Raw genomic sequence first — 22604 nt, 5'->3', positions numbered from 1 at the left:
CGCACCCCGAAATACACGTACCCTGCTGATATCGCGTGTGGAACTTCACGCGCACCCCTGTAATACACGTACCCTGATGGAATCACGTGTCGAACTTCCCCCGCACCCTGAAATACACGTACCCTGATGGAATCGCGTGTGTAACTTCCCCCGCACCCCGAAATACACGTACCCTGCTGATATCGCGTGTGGAAATTCACGCGCACCGCTGAAATACACGTACCCTGCAGAAATCGCGTGTGTGACTTCCCCTGCACCCTGAAATACACGTACCCTGCTGATATCACGTGTGGAACTTCACGCGCACCCCGAAATACACGTACCCTGATGGAATCGCGCGTGGAACTTCACGCGCACCCCGAAATACACGTACCCTTATGGAATCACGTGTGGAACTTCCCGCGCACCCCTGAGATACGCGTACCCTGCTCGCATGGGCCCAATCGCGTGTGGAAATTCCCGCGCACCCCTGAAATACACGTACCCTGCTGGAATCGCGTGTGTAACTTCCCCTGCACCCTGAAATACACGTACCCTGCTGATATCGCGTGTGGAACTTCACGCGCACCCCGAAATACACGTACCCTGATGGATTCGTGTGTGGAACTTCACGCGAGTACCCTGAAATACACGTACCCTGATGGAATCGCATGTGGAACTTCCCGCGCACCCCTGAGATACGCGTACCCTGCTCGCACAGGCACTATTGCTGTATGTTGCCACTTTTGTAATGCGCACGGACGCTACCGCCTGCCTTCGTGTGGCGGACGTGTTTGGCCTTGTGCGTGTCTTTCGCTGTGCGTGGCTTTGCCCTATTCGATTCCATGAATACACGTGGTTCGGGTGCGTGTGGGCGTTCCGTCTGCTTCCCTGCAGTACATCCCCAGTTACGCCCTTATTTTCGCGCGTTGTTCCCCATTCCGCGCGTTACGCCCCGTGTCCCGCCCACTTTCTGGTGTATGCGCCGAGGTTGTGCGCTTTCACTGTGCGCGTCGCGCACGCCTTTCGGGATGTTGCAGTGACTTGTGCGCCGTGCACGGGTTCTGGCGCACATCCCGGGGTGTACACGCGCAGGGTCTTCCATGAATCGCACGCGTGCGCATGCGCCTGTTTTTTCCCGCTTGCGCCTGCTTGTGCGTAGATTTTCGGCGCACGTTTGTTCCATGAATCGGCCCCTCAATCTCTGAACTCGGTTCCCAGCTCCCCACCCACCAAACTCAAATTTCCCATGGTATCCTCTTTCCTCCTCCCCATCTCTACACTGATGCCATTTCATAGTTTTTCCTCTGCCAAATGCATATTTTGCACTTTTCACTTTGGGCTAACCCTGATTATTCCCATTATAACTTTGGTTATCTGCCGCATCGAACAAACCGAAATGGCGTAATTTCCATTTCTGAACAGCCTTGCTGATACATTGTGGGACACGTATATAGATATCATTTTGGGAGACGGGGGCACCCCCTGCCCCATCAAATATTTAACAACTACTAAATGGAATAGCCCCATACCCCTCCCAGAAATCGAGTCAATGCGTCATGCCCAAGTTGTTTTGTACCTGGTCCAATTCCATCCGTCGGTTGAATTTTTCCTCTATTAATTAAAGTAGGTGGAAAAACAGTGTTTTTTGCTTTCTTAATAAAGTATTCATCTTTTAACAAACCTTCCCCAAAATCTCCAGTCTAGGGAAGCCTGTGACAAACATTTGCTTTGCAAAATATCAGCCAAATCTGTAATGCAAGACATTTGTGCATTTCCTATGGAACTTGATACTCAACTATAGTGCATGAGCTACCCACTGCACGATAATAAATATATATATGTGTGTATCATAAACACTATAGGGCGTTGATAACCACCTTATAGTTAAGGTGAATCGGACACCGATAGGGACCTTATTGTTAATAACTTTTGATTTGTGAGACAGATTAGAATGACATTTTGAAGTTGGTTAGGGATTCTTCGGCCCTTGCACAATGCAAAGATTTGTTAAAAAAAAGTTTTAAAAAAAATGTTTCCAAAGTTGCGGCCTACGTCCCATTCATTTTTCCATCGACAAACAAGGTCCATTTTTGCCAGACCGCAGAGTCCAAACCGCTGGATGGATTTGGACCAGGTGCGAAACAACTTGAACAAAAAGCTTTTGAACAAGGCCTTTTTGTGGTTTGAGGTTATTAGGCCATGTTGCCTAACAAATTAGCACAAGTTAAAAGGCAACTTAGAGCAATGTAGCTTGAGGGTACAGGCACCTTCCTTGTTTTGAAGCTAAGCAGGGTCGGTCCTAGTTACTGGATGGTTGGGAGGCAGTCCACAGTTCCTGATGACTTGTGTTTTATTAGTTTTAAATATCTCATAGCACACTAAGAAAACACACAGCATCTGCATTATTTAGAAAAAAATTAAATGTTCTAATGTCAATACCATGATTTTGCCTTTTGCTGAAATGCATCCTGGTATTTGTAGTTTCCCAGTCAAAAAGGGGTGAATAATGCCACAATTGAACACTTTTTGCCAAACAAAGTTCAAAAATATTTTATATATTTGAGTGACAATATGGCATTTGTACTTTTCAAGATATCTTTATAAAGCATATTATTGTTAAAATCCAGACAAGTGGGTGAAGAGGGGAAAGGAAAGATCAAGTAAGTGATAACTTTTTGCCCATGATGTGGCAAGAGAGTTTGCAATCCTGGACACTGGTGCAGTTATTTGCCCCTGATTGGGGATGATTTTCAGGGCACAAGTAAAGGACACATGTGGGTGGCCAGCATATTTTTTTTTTTTTTAGATTGGCAAGCTTGCCCAATTATTTGGTTATCAGAATTTTACTCAGGTTGTCATGTTCCCAGTGCAGATGCTTACCAACAAGACCAGAAGCACTTGTTTCATATTGGGATTTTGTTTTCCAGGGAAGATTTCACAAAGGATTGCTAGGTTTAAAAGGTGAGCACCTGTAATACTTTGCTAGCATATTTATTGGAACATTCCCTCTCTCAGGTTATTGTTCTGGTGTTCATTATTTCTTTATTAAAAATCTAATGCTATTTTGTCTTACACATTTGTATATTTCACTTTAAGATATATCTTCACTTACTGTGCGTATATTCATGAGTGACAGCTATGGATTTTCGCTGTGGGGACAAAAGTACCTGAGCATATGTTATTCTTGCAGTTGGTGATTTTTTTCCATTTTCCGTGCTGCTTAAATACGGTTAGTTAGGGTTGAGAAATGTATCACAACAGTCACCAAGAGGCCGGCCATAAAACAAACAGGTCGCTTTCTGCTATCATCTTATGTCCTACTTTGATAACCGAGGTTGTCCTGTTTTCTTTGTCTCTGGTTCTTACCGGTGGCTATTTCCTGGTACCTCCACCCACTTTTACCACCTCCAACTTTCCTTCTCATCTATGTTTTATATCCTTTTGTGTATTCCTTCCTCCCCAAATACCTATGTTCCTTCTTCAATACCACAACCTCCATGTGATGTTCCTTCCTCCACCTCCTCATGTTTATCGCTCATCCTTATGTTTCCCCTTATGTGCTACATCTGGCCTCTGATGTTATCATCTCCCCCTTCCCTGGGTTTCATTGTGTCCTGCACCCAGATTCGCATCAGCTCCTTTTGGCTTTAATTCCCTTCTGCTGATGTTCTCATCTCCTCCATCAACCATCCTCCTTCTGATGTTACCATGTCCTTCTTTACCTTCTCAATTCTCAACATCTCCTTATCCTCACTGTAGCAGCTACCTCACCACTCTCCTCAATATCTCCAGTCTCTGTTTCTTTCATTGCTCTTCATTCTGCAGCCTTCTCCGAATGTGAGCTGGTTAAGGTAGCCTATCGGTCTGAATGTATGTGATCCTTATGCAATTGGAGTTAACATGTTGCAACCACAAACCCATGCATATGTTTCTTAATACCGAAATCTCTATTTAGCTCAAAATGCATTTATTTACACATGCTTAATGTTTCAAATCAATGGAAAGCCTACCAGAAAATGTCCTGCCAGTAACTTCAGAGTTTATTTGTGAGTGGCCTAATCTTTGCGATGAGAGCACTTCTTTGTCTCTTTCTTTTTATAAGTTCAAAGATGCACCATATTGCAAGTATACCTGTTTATTGTTTTTGTAATATAACTGCACAGGGAAGGGATTGATGAGCTCTCAATGTTAATTATTTTAGGAATAGTAATAGGAATGGTTTGCTGGATGTTCTCTAGAACCAAACCAATGTTTTTGTTCAATATTAATTAAGGATGGTCATTTCTTGTGCCCTAAGCAAGATCCAACTAGCTCCAGAGTTGTGTGCTGGTATAGCAGGAGGTCTCGGGAGTATAGCTCAGGGGCAACGTGCTCGCCTTGGAAGATGACACAGAGCAGCACAGGTTCGATCCCCGGGTCCGCGCTTAGAAACCTCTGGGTATTAAGCGTGTCATAAAAAAACAATCATATAATTTTGGCCACCTCTGCCTTAGAGGTTAGGATCTGGGAAGAGGGGTATGATGGAAATCACATTAGTTTTTTTATGTATGTATGCAATGATCACCACTGCCCCAGGGTGGAATTAGTAGTGAGGGCTTGCACCTGTGGAATGTAATTTGGTAAGAGCCGGGATTGGTTGTAGTCCCGAAGTGCACCTGGGGATGCTTTGCTTTGGCTTTAGATGACGGGTCCAAGGCTAGCCTTCATCTTGTAATCTAGATTTCGTCTTATGATCCCTCCTCCTGATACTGGTTTGCTGAGATTAGGTCTCATGTGCTGTCAGCGATTGAATTAGATACTGGAAACACAATTGGTAAATTCTGTAATCACTGTTTCATTCTTCATATTCTGCACCCAGTAAAATTGAAACATTGCATCACCGGTGCAAAATTCGCTTTTTGGGCACACTGGTTCTTTAACTTTGATTCCTGTGATGCATTCTCAGTGCATGGTTGTCCTGGACTTGTAATATTGATTCTGATGTCACTACAGGTCTACAAACACTGTGAAATAATATCTATGAGGCTTGGTGTAAAGGAAGCAAAAACTGCATTTAAAAATGCACTATCATCACCAGATGAAGGGATAGTATTTCTGTTAAAGGAAAGGGTGTATTTGTCAGCTCAGCTGCTGACAGATGTATTTTTATTATGTATTTTTATTGCCCTGCAGTCTCACAAGGGAGTTGGGCAGGATCAATACATTTGGGACTTACTTGGCAACCTCACTAATAGTGTGGGAAGAATCCACGAACCCAGGACTGGATTCAAATGATGTTCTGTGATTGCTCCCTGCCATTTGATGGGGCCCAAGGCAAAGAGACATGAGGATGCTTCCTATGCAACCCGTGGGCACAGCATCCACTGACTTGGGGTGGCATCTGTCCCATATAGTTACCACCTTGAAGGTCCACAGAACCAAGAGACTTCATCACAGTAAGTATTTCGGTAATACCCAATTTGTTCAAATAAAACTGTCCATATGGAGGTTTTTTTTCAAAATTGGGTAGTACCTTTTGTTCTCAGCCTAATATACCGAACATAAGGAATGGGGGGCAGTGGCCCCCGTTCCCCATGTTCGGTATATTAGGCTTTGGCAGTTGCAGGGGTGTCCCCTGCTTCCTTGACATGGGAAGCGGGGGGCTCAGAAAAAAAAGGGGGACCCTGCATCGTCAGCTCTGGCCCATTTTTTAGGGACGGAACTGACGCTGCGGGGCAGTGAATGGAGTACCGGCGGCCAGGTAGAAGGTAAGTAGGGGATGGAGATTAATATAGCACATGGGCAGGGGTTTGGGGTTGTTTGACTGAAGGTAAAAAAGAGTTGCAGCAAAATCAATTATGTTCCATTCCATCGCAAACTGTACAACTTCGGTCAACCATCCCAGACCCAGTATTTCACATAACATACTCAGCGATGATGTGTGCAAATTAAAATGTAATGTAACTCATCTCTCGAATGGCGAAAGCCTGTCTTTAAGAGCTGCAGAAGAAGAAACACACAGCATTGCTACTGTCCATTAGTACCCGGGGCGTGCTATGCACCGGGAGTACAAAGTGTGGATTGGCTCTTTTCTGAGCCATACCACATGGTATTCCCGTGTACGCCGTCCGTGCCAGGTACTCTGTTCCCGGTGAGGGGCGTGGCAGCCCCTTAGCCAATGAGGAGGCTCAAAACAGGGCAATCCCTGCTCCGACCCTCCGCATGGCTGGAGGCTGCCTTTGTCCCCCGCCGGGGACTCAGGTACGTTTTGTTTTTCCTCCACCCCCCTCCCCCGCAAACTATCCCCTTCCCACCCTCCCAACCCACTTGCCTTCTTTTTTCTTCTTTTCCTGGAGCAAACGCGCTGGTAACACTTCTGTTCCCAGCGCGTCCGCTCCCGATGTTCGCCATGGAAAGGGAAAACAGACTACGTTTTCCCTTTCCCAGCGGCCATTTTTTTCAACTTTTTTTTTTCTGTTTCGAAACGACTTCTAGTGACTTCAATGAACACACAACATCATTGCAAATATCTCAAAGGGGTGCAAACACATCTCTATAAAAAAGCTGTTACCTCACAGCAAGAGAAAAGTTAAAGCAAGAACAAGAAAAGTGTCCCGCACCGCCCCAAATATATAATCATAAAAATACATAAAAAATGGCAAAAATGAAAAATGAGACATGCTCCTGTGAGCATTATACTTCCTCCAAACGGTCTGCAGACTGCATATGGGAAAAACTTATAGTTTGGGAATTAAAGTACATATATGTTATTACTTATAATGACTCTTTGAGTTCTGCACCCCTATAATTTTCTTTATTGGCAGATACATTTTCGGAGCCTGTTAGGCACCCGAATGTACCCAGTTCTAATAATAGGACTGTCAGATTTGACTTATAACAGATCCACAATGTCATCTTTCACAGACTGCTCACATTTTAAATGTCATTGTATCTACAGGGAACTTGATTAACTGTGCGGGGCACCTATTCAAACTAGTACACACAGACTCCTCATTATTTGATCTGAACTGGAGAATGTTTTCAAAAGCTCTATATATGCTTCATTTGTAAGCATTGCAGATACATTACTACTGTTGTTTTAAAATGTAAACCTCAGGGGGAACATACAAATCTGTCTTTCATTCTCATGCTGGCTAAGTGAATCCAATTGTGTCCCTTCCTGAGGTATCAGTAATGTGTTTGTCTCTCGATGGCCAGACATTTTATACAATGCAGTTGCTGCTTCATCGGGTATGTTTGCTAATCAGTTGACCAAATGTGTTTGTAGTTGTATAAATGAATGTGCGTTTTTTAAAATATGTTTTGAACAATAGTTCAATCTAATCATTTTGGCCTGATTTGTCAGTGCAAAAATAACATGAGCTACATTATTTCACATTAGCACCCAGCACGCGCGGCGCAACGGGAATACTGCATGGTGATTGGCTCATTTGCGAGCCATACCACACGGTATTCCCTTTTATGCCGTGCGTGCCGGCTACTCTGTTCCAAACGAGGGGCGTGGCTGCCCCTCAGCGAATGAGGAGGCTCGAAATGGGGCAATCCCCGCTCCGTGCCTCCCCATGGCTGGAGGCTTCCTTCGTCCCCCACTGGGAACTCAGGTAAGAACATTTTTTTTTTCCTCCCTCCTCCCACCTCCCACCCCACCCGACTTACCTTCTATCCTGCGATCTCTGGCAGGGGACGAAGGAAACCTCCAGCCGTGTGGAGACTTGGAGCGGAGCCATCCTGGTTCCAAGCCTCCACATGGCTGGAGGCTTCCATCGTCCCCCGCTGGAGACCGTGGTACTTTTTTTTTTTTTTTCTTCCCCGTCCCCCTCCGTTACGCCCTCCCAACGCCACTTACCTTCTTTTTTCTTCTGGTCTTGGGAGCGAACGCGCTGGGAACACTTGTGTTCCCAACACTTGTGTTCCCAGCGCATCCGCTCCCGATGGCCGCCATGGAAAGGGAAAACAGACTACGTTTTCCCTTTGCCGGTGGCCATTTTTTTCATTAATTTTTTTTTTTTCTGTTTTGAAACAAGCAAAACAGAAAAAAAATGCCATTAGCACCCCGGTCTGGTTACACATAGCATTTTACAATGCAGTGTACATTCCTGGTCACATGATCAATATTTGTATTATGTGCATATTTTCAAAACCCATGGAACAGGCTGATTTACATAAATAACCATCGTTTAAATTGTAGTTGTCTGATAGATACATGCATTTTCAATTTTTTTTGATTGGCTTACATTTTTTTATTTTTTATAACACGTTAAATACCTGAGTTTGGTTTCTAAGCATGGATCCAGTATTCAAACCTTGCTCTGCGTGGGCTTTTTTCCAAGAACAGCACATTGCTCCTGTGCTATCCTCTGTTCATGGTATATAAGGTGTTGCACTTATGCTGCGGTATGCATAATGTGTTTGTTATTGTTTTAGAAAATCTACAAACAACGTCCAGAAATTTGAAAATAAAGGTTCCAATACATCCAATGAGTTGCAGTAAATATTGAACTGTGTTCCTGCCTTAATGATTTATTCTTTTTCTCGATTTTCAGCAGAATTTCCTAGGCCATCCCGTTCCCGTTTTGGCTGTTGTAAGGGAGGAAGGGTTGTTTTGCCCCCCGTACATTCAGCACAAAAGAACTATAATGCTTGTGCAATAGTGGGGAGACGTCCTCCATTGCCCTTCCCTGACAAAAGTGGAAGAGGGGCTATTGCAAGACACATTCAGACTCCATTTTGTGCACCTCCAGGCTCCATTTTTGGACTAGGCCGCATCCTGCTAACTAAAAAGCCTTCTTTCCCCTTTGCAGCGCTGAGCAGAGTGAGCAGTGACAGCCCCCACCTCCTCCTCCCGTGTCTGTGCCGCCCAGTGTCATGCCTCAATCAAAGCACTTACCCGGCCAGACTGCAGGCGCACGTGGTGGGGGTCTGATCACACGGCGGCATGGACAGCGTTTTCCTTCCCTCTCACCCATCCAGCGGCTTGGGGGCTACCGCCTACCGTGGCATCCCTGGCGCTATTGGACCCATTCCCGCTGGGGGTTGCCATGGCACCTACAGTCACGCGGGAGTACCACCCCTCATGGCCGACCATCACAAAACACGGTCACGTGTCCCTCGCAACATGGGACACAACCCATCAAGGAAAAAGGTCACGTGACCAGGGAATACGAGATAAAAGAAGCCCAATCCCCTCGAACAGTGCTTCTCAGCATTTTTGACGGTGTTTGGCAAATTCCTGTACTCTGTACTACGAACTCTGTTTACCACAACCTTTTTGGATTTTGGACCTCGTTTTTCTGGCTTGGATAGTGATTGGATTTGCCCTCTTGGATTTGTTTGCTATACTGGACTACCTACCTGAACAGCTAAGACCATTGCACTGTGCTTATATGGATTGCCTCTTCTTTCTCATTTGACCCTTGGTATTCTTGAATATATAGAATCAGGAATCAAGTACTGTGTTGAACTCTGCTCTTAGACTCACGTTGCCTTTTCTCCAAGACCAAGGTGGATCCTGTCATCATAGAGGCTCCCTCTCCACTATCCCAAACCATAACACCATCAGGGGGAATAGTTAGGTACAAGGCTGTCATCGGGTATCCCCATGGGTAGGTGTCTTTATACTTCTTTGCTTTATACACAACTAGAGTCTTTGTCTTTTGCATACCTAACATTGTGTTTTCCTTGCAGCCATCCGGGACCCAGTGTTATCTGTTCCTGCCACCTGTGGCCCCAATAACCAGTCAGCAAGTTGTTTGCTCCTCTCTGACTGGTACTTGGGGACAGAGGTATACTAATCCACGTGGACCTCAGATCTTGACACCCAGGCTCTTTTCTCACGGATGCTCTGGCGTGATTGTTACAAGTAAAAAGTGTATTCTTCTCCTTCCTCTGAGATCATTGCCCTGTTTGTGACTGGAGCGAATCTCAACTTGTGGACCATCTGTCTCCACAAACCTTTTGCCCCTCCATTCGTCCTTTGATGTAGCAGAAGTGTGACCCTTCCCCACTGACCACCCTAGAGCGCCCACAATATAACTGGTTTCATGTCATCATATATTCCGACCAAAACCAACACCTATCAATCCATTCCCTGAAACTCTGGGGCGCCATGACAAATACATCCTAGATCAAGCCCCCTGATAAGGCACCTGGAGGGCAAGACCCTCATACCCTTGACTTCTACAAAGGCCTGAGGCAGGAATGTGTAAATAAGTGTCTACAATGTATAGGTTTCCGCACATTCAGTATATGGTTTATGTCTTTCATTATTTACTGCATGTCAGGAGATATTGTGTAGCTTAGTTTAGACAGAACATTCTCCTCTCATGGACCTGGCCTGACCTTCACCTCACCAGGATGAGCCCAGCTGGCCCACGTGACGCCTGACAGACCTCCAAGATGCCAGCCAATCGTGTGGAGCCAGTCCCTACACTACTATAAAGTATCCATGTCTTTCACCAATCCCAATGTAACTGGATGTACCTATAGGGAAACGTCACTAGTGCCGCTGTAATACGCCAATGGCTTGTGGCCTAGTGATGTTTTCTGTGCCAATGCCGCTGTCAACAGTGTGCCATTACAGTGTGATAATAGGTAAAACTCCAGCTCATAATCTGGTGTCCCCAGAACAGGCTCCTTTGCAATAACGTCTTTTATTGTGCAAAATGCTGTGATCATCTCTGGTGTCCATGCTATTGCTGTGTTTTCCTTTTGTGCCTCCTTGAGTGCATGAAGTAGGGGGCGTGTGTAGGCTGCATAATCGAGTATCCATGCTCTGCAATAATTACATACGCCATGGAATTTCTGCATATACTTTACTGTTTTGGGCATTGTTGTTGTACGTATTTCTGCTGCTCTGTCTAGAATTATGTGTTTGCCATCTTTGGATATTATCTTCCGTACTTGTACTAGACAGTACTGCAACTTAACTTTGTCTACCTTGTATCCCTTTTGTGCTAATAAGTTCAACAATGTTATGGAGTCTGCTCAACACTGTTCTTCACTTTCACTGCAAATCAGGAGGTTGTCTACATATTGAATTATTGTGCTTTTGACATTAATGTTGCCAAGATCTTCATGCAAATCCTATTGAAAATACTTGGGCTTTCACAATATCTCTGGGGCAATCTGCAATGCTCATATCTTCTCCCCCACAGGGTAAATGCTGTCAGATATTGGGAACTGGGATCGAGTGGTACCGAGAAAAAAGCATTTTTCAAGTCCACTACTGTGAAGCATGTGGCTGTGTTTGGAATACTGCACAAGATGGATGTGGAGTTTGGGAGAAGGGGCAACTCCTTCTGTATGACATCATTAAGTGGGCACAAGTCCTATATCATCCTCCAAGCCCCTCCCCTCACTTTTTTAATCAGGTAAATAGCTGTATTACAAGGCAAATTTGAAGGTACAATGATACCTTGCTGTAGTAGTGCATGTATAGTTTCTTTTGTTTCTTCCTCAGCTTCCCTGGACAGGGGGTATTGTTTGACCCGGAGCAGTACTGCACCTGGCTTGAGTTTTATCTTTACTGGTGTTACTTCCTGCAGGAGCCCTACATCGTGGGGGCCTGTGATCCACAAGCCTGTGGGTACTTCTTGCATATCTTCATAAAAAATGTATGGTGGTGCACTGACAATGGCCATGAGGGGGTGAGTCACCCATCTGTTTTGGATCATTATGTCAAATGGCATGCACATTTACATTATTATCTCCCCGTCATTGACATCGTCAGTGAACAGCTCCTCATCAGTTAAATCGCGCAGTGCTACGTTTGGATCTATGCATAACACTGTCCACCATTCACATCCATGCATGTCCAGTCCTATTACCACAATACGTTTATCTGACACTTGCACTCCCTGTAGGTCCAAAAAGAGGACGGTAACTGGTACAATCTATGGGGCCGCAATGAGGCAGAAAGCAAAATCAGAGGGTACTCTCCATTCTTTCCGTGTTTTTTCTGGGACCACTCTCGCCACACCCTGTATGCCATACACAAACATATCTGCATTCGTGGGAACCCCCCTCACTGCTGCCTCATTGGTTATGGTGTTAATTATTAGCATTTCCCATTGCCCTGAGAGGGCATACCCCCGATTTTGAGCATGCTATGCTCCTTTCTGTAAAAGAGATGGTCATATTGAGCTTACTAAGGATTTCCCTCCCAGTCTTCGTGATACAGTAGGGTTGCTCTCACTGCTTTACCCCCTATTGTTACATCCAAATCTTTAGTGTAGCGAACCTTTAAAATTGCCCCAGAGAATCCCTACATTTCCAAATTCTTGCCCGACAGCAGAAGCCGTCCTTTCATGAGGCACGATCTTTCCCCCCCTGAGTCCACCATAAAGAGGAACTGCTTGTTTCCTATCACCAGGCCCACCAGTGGTTCCTCGTCTGGATGTAGGGTAGTTGATAAGACTGGACATGCAAGTGCTCTCTGTGGGCTGTCCTAATCTGGATGGGTATTTGTACCTGGACAGGAGAAAACACTTTCCCAGACCATGGCTGTTCCGCTAAACGGCGCTGGTGCGCCATTTGCTGTAGTGGTGGAAGGATTTGTGTGTGTGTTCCCCATTATATTTTGGCAAGTTAATCGCTGTTGTATCCCTGGTTGTGGTGCTTGGGGTCCTTGCTGTGATGTTTGTGGCCCTTGTTGGTAGCTGTTGTCATATTGCTCTCGTGGTCTGTACCCTCCCATGGGTAATCCAAACGGGCTGCCTGGGTGGGGGTGACAGAACTGCTGTTCGTTGCCAAATTGTTGTGCATTCTGATAGTATCCCATAGGTCGAGTGCGACATTCCCTTGAAAAATGGTCCCACCTCCCACAGGCCCAATATGTGCCTTGGCCCTCTCCTCAAGGCCCTTGCCATCCATATCCTCCTCTCTGTCCCCTGTACCCACCTCTTCCTCTTCCAGGCCTTCCCTGCCATTGGGGTCCCTCCTACTGCTCCTCTCCAGCCAATTGCTGCGGCCCGTTTGCTGGCCATGTTGCTGTCATCCTTGCCTGTAATACTACTGACCCCTCCTCTTCACCTCCCTGCCTCTCAGAGGGTGGGGCGGCTGTTACCGCCCTGACCTTCACCAGCTTATTCTGCACAAGATTCACTTTATCTGCCAACCTTCCCTGGGCAATTTCTTTTTCCCTTTCTTTCATCCTCCTACAGTGGTATACTATGATACTCTGTATTTCAGACCAGCACTTGGCATCTATCCCGGCAATTTTTTCTAGGGCCTTTTCTACCACCTCCTTCGGGAGGCCTCTTTTAATTATGAAGTAAAAAAGGGAGGTTGACTGGTCCCAAGTGGTGCCTGTCTCCTCCCTCCACATGTCCTGCACCCGAAGAATGTACTGTACAACATCTTACTCGTCCCGCATTGTGCATTGCATCACAGAGTGTAAACCAGGGGTGTCAGGGAAAGTTCTCCACAGTGCATCCCATACCTGGTCCCTCACGTTATTAAAGGATGACCCGTCATGGCAGTCACAATCAATCGTTACTCCCGGGAACCCTGCCTTCATCCACACCCCGTCCACTTGGTCACTCACACCAGACACTAGCAAGCTTTTAACATACCCTATAGTCGGTGGGACCCCTGCAGTGTTTTTCTCAAAGGCATATATACACTTCCCCACCCCTCCCAAAAGCAGAGGCAATGCTTTTAATAAATGTGTTTTGTCCATCTGCGCCTAAGGTACACAGTGAGGCCTTCCTGCTCATTTGTGAATGAGGGGCATCTGTAACATTGTTTTCCCCCTTGTCTTACCTTTACTCCTTTCTTTTTTGTCAGTACCATATTCCCTAGCCTGCTCTTGAACCTTCCCTAGCGGTAGGCCTGATGCGGCTGCTCCTCCCCCATATTCATCCAAATCGCTCCAACATTCTTCTATTTCCCTGTCAGATGCTACACTGCGTTGTTCATCACTTGCTTAGTCGCTCCCTTGCTCTACTCGTAGTACTTTTATTGGGGTGTTGTTAAGATGGAAGAAAAACTCTCCGGACTTCCACTCATCCTCTGTTATACTGGAGGGTTCTTTGATGGAGACGGCAATGATGTCTGCCCGCCCCCTGGCAACATTTGGCTCCTATCACACAGTGTTCTCAGTTGGGTTAATTCTGTTTGTGTGGTGGTCAGTTGTGCTTCTAAATCCCTAGTTAGACATGCAGTGTTTACTGGTGGTGCGCATGTGGGACCGTACAATCCTCTGGGAACGTAAGGGGGTGGGAGTACTGCCGCAAGTGTGGAGGGCCAGCTGACCTGGGGCAAATACTATGGGTCGCTATATCCCTCGTTAGGTATGGTTAGTAGTGGGTACATGTTTTTGGGCTCCCCTCCCACACTTTCTCCCCCCCTACTGCCTGATCAGGTACCGCCTCAGGTGGTGCTTCCTTTTCCGTGCTATTGGCTGGAGGCGTTTCTTCGAACATCCTCCTGAGATCCAGGACCTCTCGTCTATTTTGGAGTTGTTTCCCCCTGTATTTGGCCAGTAAATATGTTGTCACAAGATATAATACTCTTTTATCAAATGATCCCCCTTCCGGCCATATCCGGATGACCTCTCCCCCTTAATATCAGTGAGCAATTGGTCATGATACTTTTTTATCTTTTCACTGTACAGATGGAGATGTTGACAAATATGCATCAAAAGTGTATCTGCTCCCATGATTCTACTTTGTTACTTGCTTGCATGCGTGTGTGTGTGCAGCAATATCACCAAAAGTATGTCAGTTAGCTTTAGGATGCATAGCATAAAACTTCATCACAGTTGAAAACACTTTACTTACACCTTGTCATATCCTGCACATTTCATGAGCATAATCAAAACAAATGAAACATAAAACCATTTAACAGACACCCTTGAGCGACCTGACATACTCCCCACATTCGCTCTTCACATTCACCTCTTCCTAGGCCCCTTCTGCGCCAACCTCTAAGAAAGTTAATCACACGAGAAAAGGAGTTTGCTAATATCTCCAGAGTCTACTCAATATGCAAGACTCCTAAGTATTTCCTTTTTTATTTCCACTTATATACCTGCACTGGTCGAGACAGTACTACACAGCGCCACCTTCCACCCCCTTTCGGAGCTAGGTTCCTGTATTCTCCTCTTAGTCCGTTACCTCTATAAAAAACCGAATGGCCATATGAAGAAAAGAAGAAGAAAAGCTCACTAGTTAACACTCATACAATCACATGCATGCTTAATCTGACTCCCAGGCTGTTCCCTCACCATTACACTTTTCCTTTTTACCCCTCTAATTTCCCTTCCTTTCAGTTTCTCACAACCAATACTCACGTGTCTGAGGTGATCCGAGAGCCTCCGTTCACGGTCTATCCACAATCAGGGTGTCGCCCCCCGATAAAGCCGTACCCGGCTCTGGTGAGCAGTCGGGTATTTGAAACCTTTCTGGGGCATAGGCTCTTAACCACAGGTGGCAGTGGTCTTGATGGGGGCATCCCGGATCTCACTGCACGGAATGGGGATCTTTCTCGGAGCACCCGCAATCACGTAGCAGAGCACTATTGAACATAATGATGAAACATGGTCAGGTATTTTTCCTATACGGTATCACAGGTTAATGAAGTTACACAATGATCTCGGGGGAACAGAAGGCAGAAAAAGGGGGCAGACTGTAAAAGATATGATGCGTATCATGGCCTGGGATTAAATGGAAGTAGAAGACTCCTTCCACCCTGATCAGTCTAATAAATGGTATTCTGACATGAGTGCCATGGCTAAATAGGCAACGCACAAAGGTTGCTATGTCTGCTCTTTAATACCTCATGCATCTGGAATGCTCAAGGTCCTCATACCCCAGGAAACACCTTTGGCGGATGCCCAGTGTCTCGTTCATCTAGCACTTTGTAGAATTTGAAATACCTTCCAAGCACACACAGTAACTGTACAGCTGCTGCAGAGTGAGATAACATGTCACAGCAAGCCTCAAGGAGTATCTGCGTGAAGGAGCCATTTTTTGTAATAGGAGGAACAATGTTTGCAGAGAATAGATGGCAAGAAGAAACAGTAATGTGCATAGCAGAAGCACTGCGAGGACTGTCAGAAGAAACATTTCAATGGGTCGAAAAAACATGCACTCCTACCTGGTCCCAGCATATTGCCAAACTGACATGGGTAACAGCTCTTGAAAACCCCCTCAAGATCCAACGAGAAGTACAATATGAACTTTGCTTTCATGGAGAGGGAAAAGTGCCCATGGGATCAAACAAACATTGCAATAAAACACTTATCCTCCCCGACATGAATAAAGGCACAGCAGCCTTAATGGACACTTACTGGGCATGCAGCAAACAAGCATACCTACACCTCTGACCATCATGGAGAGGTACCTGTGCCCTGGCCACACTGCATTCGGCCCTGATGGTAATTCCAGAGAGCCATATCCAGGGGGAGAGGTTGCCCGCCAGAACGTCTCCTGCACCCCAGTCAACAACTGAAGAATCCCCCAAATATGACATCCTGTCGGAATATGAGCTACAGGAAAGGGTGTCTCGCAAAAGAAGAGCATTAAACTACATTTCCAGAGAGTCCTGAGAACTTTTGGCACAGATACCGGACCAGTACAAGCTCCTCAATACAGAAGAGACATTTTTTGCATCACTCGTACCAAGCATTTAGCCACAAGCCAATGCCAAATAGCTCCAAATAGTAAGGTGGGAGCTAAAACAGTTGGAAAATGACACTGAAGAGGGGTTAAACGTCATCAAAGTGGAACTTAGAGCCCTGTGGTTGATGACCATGCAAAACTGCTACGTCCTGGACCTCCTCACAGCAATGGATGGCAGTGATTGCCGAAAAACCGGGAGTGCATGTTGCACATTCGTGCCTTCTGCTGATGCCGACAATGGGACTCTATCACACTTGATAACTGCAGTTCACAAACTCGGAGAAAGAATGAAGAAAGGTGGGGCACAACCAAGCTAATGGTTTGACCCAATTTTTCACTGGATCCCTTCCTGGTTTGGGACCACCATGAAAACACTCGTCCCTGCTATAGTGTTTTTGTTGCTGATTTTTTGTGTGTGCCTGGTAGGGGTTCGATGTTGTGCGAAATCAATGCCTAGTAGTGCAATGATGATAGTGACAATGGGCATTCCGGTAAAGGGGCAGACAATATACGATGCACAAATACAGACATGAGAGAACCCAGAACCCAAATCCCGCGTGACAGCAGTATATCGCAATACAGGGGACAGGGTGGATAACTTGTACCACACAACCATCAAGGAACCCCAGGAATAACAATGGTACAGAGCGGTGTGGATAGATCTGGATGGAGATAGGGGTATATATATGATGTGTACTCCAGATGAGTATGCCAGATGGGATCAGAGGTTAAGAGGTGTATGCAGAGTTTGGATGCCCATAAAAGGGACCCCTGCCTTGGAGAAGGCGGTAAAAGAAGATGAGTACCCCAGGAGTGGTAATAGTGATAAAAGTAATGTGTTACTTTAAATGTAATGAAAGGGGGGAATATAAGAGAGGAAGGGTCATTTTTCCCCCCGTACATTCGGCACAAAAGAAACCTAATGCTCGTGCAATATTGGAGAGACGTACTCTATTCCCCTTCCCTGACAAGAGCGGAAGTGGGGCTATTGCACGATACATTCAGACTCCATTTTGAGCACCTCGAGTCCACATCCTGCTAACTAAAAAGCCACAACGAACACTGACAGCCCCCACCTCCTCCTCCCGTGTCTGTGCCACCCAAGCTCTTTTCTCACGGATGCTCTGGTACAAATTGTTACAACAATTGTGTATTCTTTTCCTTCCTCTGAGAGCATTGCCCTGTGTGTGATCGGGCAAAACTCGACTTGTGGCCCATCCGTCTCCACAAACCTGCTCCTGCTTCTCTCACCCCCATCTTCGGAAGTTATTGCTTGCACAACCTTTTGCCCCTCCATTCATCCTTTGATGTAGCAGAAGTGTGACACTTCCCCACTGACCACCTTAGAGTGCCCCATTATAGCTGGTTTCATGTCATCATATATTCCGACCAATACCAACCCCTATCAATCCATTCCCTCAAGTTCTTGGGGTGCCATGACAAATAAATCCTAGATCAAGCCCCCTGATAACGCACCTGGAGGACGAGACCCTCGTACCCTTTACTTCTACAAAGGCCTGAGGTGGGAATGTGTAAATAAGTGTCTACAATGTATAGGTATCCCCACATTCTAGTATATGGTTTATGTTTTGCATTATTTACTGCATGTCAGGAGATATTGTGTAGCTTAGTTTAGACAGAACATGTTCCTCTCATGAACCCAACCTGACCTTCCCCTCATCAGGATGAGCCCAGCTGGCCCAAGTGATGCCTGCCGGACCTCGAAGCTACCAGCCAATCGTGTGGAGCCGGTCCCTACACTACTATAATGTGTCCATGTTTTTCACCAATCCCAATGTAACTGGATGTACCTATAGGGAAATGTCACTAGTTACCTTTCTAAAGCTTATAATGTACTGTTTTTGTATTGTGTGGTAAAGCGCTCTCGAGGCAGCAGAGTCCTCTGCATGCACTATCTTCTATAAATCTTTGTTTTACTCACAACCTTTCAACTGGTCTCATTCGTTATTGGGGTGTGTCCTTTTATTATGAGTTTATAATTGTCTTTTTGGGGAATGACAGCCTTCACTGCGGACAATGATTGCTTGTTATGAACTGAACTGTGCACGTGTGGCATACATTGCTGACTATGAGCCCTTTAGCAGTCAGCAGTACTTGGGACTATTAGAGAATTTATGAGCTGGAAAATCTGTGCAGTATTTTCAGTGTGTAGTTTAACATTTGAAGAATTTGAGGATAAACAAAGTGAGTTAGATTTGCTTTGTCCACAAAAATGCTGAAAATCAAGCAAAATTAAAAATCTGAACACCAGTGCTTTGCAGGGAAAGGTACAGAGTGCACAGGGAAATGTAACAAAAGCGAGATAGGCCTTGAAAAGAAAACACCCATTGTCCATAAAAAACGAAGAAGTAGAGGGGAAGGAAGGACACAGTGAAATGCAACATTTTAGTCTTTTCTGCAGGATGTTGTGCTAAGCAGGATACTGTCCACAGGTCGCCAAAGCAAGGGGCTCTAAAATGAGGTTGTCCATGATTAAATCGAATACGAAATGTCGTAAGGAGAAAAAAACAAAAGTTATTTTACTGAAAATAACTTTCGGTTTTGTCTCCCCTGGACATTTCTTGCACACCGTTCCCACCAACTCCCTTACTTACCTTACAGGGAGTGTGCCGCCACCTCCGTCATCCCTCTGGGATGCCGGATCCCTTCTCTCACTTGCATGGGTACTGGTGCCGCACGGTCCTTTCCTTATTTTCTTTTACCTTTGCCTGTACCTTGTTTCTTTTTTATGGAAGTGGGGGACACACCCAAAACCCCCAAAGTCCTGGAATGTAAATCCAGAGGAGCGGGTGCCACCCCACAACCCTCACTCCCCTTGATCGAAATGTATGGGATTCATTTATTTTTCACTGCCGTATTCAGCATTTTCTTGCATTCGGTTTTTGGGTGGTGCAAGGTAACACCAGGGAATAGGAGGGGAAATGCTACAGAAAACCTATAGAAATATATGGAGGAGGCAGAGATAATTGGGGGTTCAAAATAGAGAGAGAGAAAGGGGAAAAGGACTTTGGCTCTCAGCCTGGAACTTGGGGGACTTTAAAAGTCTGGGTCTCTGAGCTGCTGGTCAGTGTAGTTGCTTGCCGTTTTTTTGGAAGCTGGCAGATAGTGGTACGGAGCATTTGTTGAAGTCAGTAGTCTGCGTGGATGTCGATGCTGGCTTGCAGTTCTGCAGGGAGTTAGTAGAACTGGATGACAGCTGTGCAGTGAGATAGTGTCCAAATGTAGGGTGTTGAGGCAGGCCTAATTGCAGGAAAACAAGTAATTTGGCTGGTGGGTATAAATTGGCCAACAGTTAATTAGGGCCCCTCCTAGAGGATAATTGACAGGATGTCAGATTGGACATGAAAGCATCACTTACTTAATATTTAAGGTACCAAAAGTGTAATGAAGTAAGCAGAATTCAAAACTTTGAATGGGAGTTTGTCCCTCTAACACAGAAGGCTTCATATCTAACAACCCATCCATTGATAAGTAAGAAAAGGTGAACAACAAAGAATTACAATCCTAATGCTGTTATATTGCTTTCATAACAAATGATTGTCAGGGAGAGTCTCCCAGGTTAAGAAAGAACAACTCATATGCCATGCCATGCCAAAGTAAAATGTGTTCTTGGATATGTGCCTAATGATACATGTTTTATTGTGTTTGTATTCATGCTTAACAAGTGACATAATTGGTTTGCCTGTTTCTTGCAGATGAGATTGAATATATAAAGTGCCTAACTCTGAAAGTGTGTAGTGGGTCTGATTGTGTTTAGAGCCTGTCCCTTTCTTGCGTCTGGGGGCAAATGAGCATTATGAATGAAAGGTGCAGTACTTAGCCTGATGGTGCACCGCTCAAATCCAGAGATGAGATACAAGTTACCCAAAAGGAAGAGTCAGACTAGCCTTTCCTACAGGACAAGGCCTTTGGGCTAAACACTGTCAATCATGCCAATGCAGGTTGTATTCGCAAATACACCCCTCTCCTGAGGAGGGGGGTACATCTAATGAATTATGGTGAACCGAACATACATTGTCAAATGTCATTTTCTGACAAAGGTAGGGAAGACAGACTGAGATGTCTCCATGATTACTCCGACACTAGTATTTAAATAAGCTCAGCACTGTTAATTGTGGGAGAAACAGTACTTTTTCTTCTCAATGTCAATGACACAAATTACTGATAAAGTGAAGTGAAGATTTTCTCCCTATGACTGCTCACCCATTAACACACTTGCCTGAGTGGATAGTTCTGGGTAGTAATGATCACCAAGGGAGACCACCCTGTTAACCACTCAGACCATACCCCAACAAATACCTAGAATCCAATTGATTGATGTCTGGTGGGGGGCAGTGGCGAGCTGACTTACACAGTGAATATAGGACGACACTGCCAGCAACTGAATGAAGCCAGTGTCTGTCTCCTCTTGCCTTCTCGTGCTGTAACACAAAATGTTTGCCAAAGGAAACACAATGAACCACCAAAGAAAACGTGTGTTCCTTCTGCCGGCAACATGTGCCTTATCATTGGCAATCTGCCGCTCTGGATGGGAGCTAAAGCGTTTTTCAGCTCAAAAGGTTTTGGGCAACTTGTAAACCAAATTTGAAGTTATTAGGTCCCCTTTAGTAAATGGCCTTGTGAGTAGTGCAGGGGATTTTGAATACTGTCTCAGCTTCATCTGAAGGCCAATGAAGGAAACTGGGAGCCAGTTTGATGTGATTGCTGGATTCATCATTGCAGATTTGCTATTAGACTGTAGTATCTCATAAGTACTCGATGTTAAACTGGCTATAAAAGGTGTTTGCACAGTCCTCCCTGGGGAGAAAAACTGATCAAATGTTCCTCTTTGTTCTCAAAAATGAGTACAGTTTGCGGTCCGAAAACATTTGCAGATTTGACAAATTACACGATTTGTGATTTTATGAGACAAATTACGGGCTTGATAAACTGGTGAGAGTTTTTGGTGATGTGGGTTGTGTTTATCCCGCATGTGATGTGTTGAAGTCCTGGTGGGATGACCTATTCTAGCATCCTTCTGAGGTCGATACACTGAGTACTATTAGGGTGGGTATCTACAGGAACCTCTGAGTAAGCACTACATGAACACAGTATTAGTTTTATGTATGGTAGATCACTGGATCTGGCTCTTCGCATTTAGCGTAGCCGTATGACTGTTGGGGGAGGTAGGCTTCCATCACAGGTAACTCGGCATTGTTTCCATTCAGCACTGCACCCATTTTTTATTGCAACTGATAGTAATCTCCAGAAGAACTACACTGACATTGAAGAAAGATTTTCCATAATAACTTACTAGAAAGTCTTAATTCTATTAAAGACACGGAGGCGAGCATTATGCTTCTCTTTCTTTAATTCGAAATAAAGAAAAAGCTCAGCAGCAAGGTATTTGTGCACCCAAGTGTGCCATTAGTAGTGTGCAAAAACAGGTGAACCAAATATATAATAGTAAGCATGAAAATATAACAATAACATCATAACATAACTAAAGTCTCTGAAGGAACTGCATTTCCCAGGGAGCATTGCTCCAGTTTATTTAGAGGCCACCAACATGTGACCTAGTCCACCAATAGTAGTTAGATCTCCTCCATAAACAGCCCTGAACATGATGTCACTTCCTCTTTCGAGGCTGCGAACTTGGCTGTCCATAGAAGAAGATGACTGTAGCCAACTTGTAGAATGACTTGCGTCGGGCCGTGATCAGGCGGACTTGTCTGTAGGCGCTGTCAAAGAAAGGGAAAAATTAGTTTCTTTTATATGACAACCCTAGATCCCTTATCAGGGAGGGAGAGAAATTCATGGAGTTATTCTGATACAATATATATAAATTCCAAACATTAACATTTACATTAAGTCTTTAATCAACATCAAGTAATATGCTGTCATTTCTCGCCGGGTGGGATAATGCTCGCCTCTGTGTCTTTAATAGAATTAAGACTTTCTAGTAAGTTATTATGGAAAATCTTTATTCTATGTCAAGAC

This window comes from Ambystoma mexicanum, chromosome 5p (genome assembly GCF_040938575.1).
Source record: "Ambystoma mexicanum isolate Mex_15411 chromosome 5p, UKY_AmexF1_1, whole genome shotgun sequence".
NCBI classification, from domain to species: domain Eukaryota; kingdom Metazoa; phylum Chordata; class Amphibia; order Caudata; family Ambystomatidae; genus Ambystoma; species Ambystoma mexicanum.
The sequence above is the reverse complement of the archived record's forward strand: the minus strand, read 5'-3'. Positions refer to the sequence as shown.